Source organism: Babylonia areolata, chromosome 6 (assembly GCF_041734735.1).
Source record: "Babylonia areolata isolate BAREFJ2019XMU chromosome 6, ASM4173473v1, whole genome shotgun sequence".
Lineage (NCBI taxonomy): Eukaryota > Metazoa > Mollusca > Gastropoda > Neogastropoda > Buccinidae > Babylonia > Babylonia areolata.
The window spans coordinates 3,112,631-3,113,985 of NC_134881.1; the positions used below are offsets into that span (position 1 = coordinate 3,112,631).

The 1,355-nt window shown below is 38.8% G+C and overlaps 1 protein-coding gene across 1 annotated transcript in view; it reads left to right on the forward strand.

Moving 5' to 3' along the window:
- Nucleotides 1-260: 260 nt before the first annotated feature.
- LOC143282656 (autophagy protein 5-like) overlaps nt 261-1,355 on the forward strand; it is a 13,364-nt gene continuing 12,269 nt past the window's right edge. Inside the window, exon 1 of the mRNA XM_076588309.1 lies at nt 261-384. The gene's annotated coding sequence lies outside the window, so the exon portion shown is untranslated. The remainder of the gene's footprint in view (nt 385-1,355) is intronic.

The following is a 1,355-nucleotide window of genomic DNA, read 5'->3' on the forward strand; positions in this document are numbered from 1 at the left end:
CAAATCTTCAAATTGGAAGGTCAGCCGTCATTACTGACTATTATTATTGTGTCTAATATTACTAAACAGTGAAAAGACGTTAAACTAAACTAAACACTCATATACACACACGCACCCACGCATGCGCGCGCGCGCGCGCACGCACACACACACACACACACACACACACACAAAAGCGCGCTCGCACCCGCGCGCGCAATAATGGGAGAAAGCGAAAGAAAAACTGCCAAGAAACGTAACTCTTACCGACGACAAAGAGGAAGTCATATGATTGTCTATCATGGGTTACAGGTACATTGATTGAAATCCATGCAGACGGAAACTAATCCATTTGTAAAATTTACTGTCGTTTACCAGGATTTCTTTTGTTCCTGTCTGCATCAGGTAAGCTCGAAAGGTTTCATTAATCTAATTGATCATTGTGTTATGTACTCCATACCCAGCAAGAAAATCGTGGCCGTTAACTGTTATTTTTAATGAGACGAGTAAACAAAATGAAAATAGAGTGAATGATGAATCATTGAATGGGTTAAACCAATACATATGTAAACCAGTGGTTCAACAATAAAAACACAATGCAACTATGTGTGTTGTGAGCCTTGACATGCTCAAGCTGGATGTGGCACTTCGGGTTGAAATTCAGATCCAGGGATAGTGTAGAGATCACTGTGATTGAAACCGTGTTTTAAAAAAAGAAAAAGAAAATTGTTGTAAGGATAGGAAGGCGCGCTTTTGATGTTTTACTTTTCTTTCATTCTTCTTTCATTTTTTATGTTGAGGGGATTTGTGTTTATTTTCGTGCTGCCAGATATACTATTGCCAGGGCTGCTGGTCAGGTTCTCCAGTGTGGAAAGTGAAAATTATTACTATTAGTATTAGCAAATTACTGATAGTATTAGCAAATAAATAGCTCCAGATCTGGCTAGTTGTTTATTTTTCCACAACCCACTTGGGCTTTGGAATCACAGCTAAATATGAATGCCATTATTTTTAGTTTCTGTTGTTGTTTTGAATAATAGTTTTATTGAATTTTTTCTTTCCGAAGTGTGTCACTGACAGACAAGCAAATTGTCTACAAGTGTAAAAGTGAAAGTGGTAATGGTAGTGGTATTAGCACTTGGTGGTAATAGCAAGACTTACAATAGTTAGATATGTAAGGAAAAACAAGGGCCACATAACCCCATGCAGCTGGAACTGAATAGGAAGACCATGGACCAGTCATGGTGCAGGCTTTGACTGATTGAGCAACAGCTGATTTAAGGTGAAATTATATGCCCAATGGACCCATGGAGGAACAGATTGAGGTGTACAATATTTGAAGAAAGTGTGTATCAATGGTGCAGGTGGACCATCAG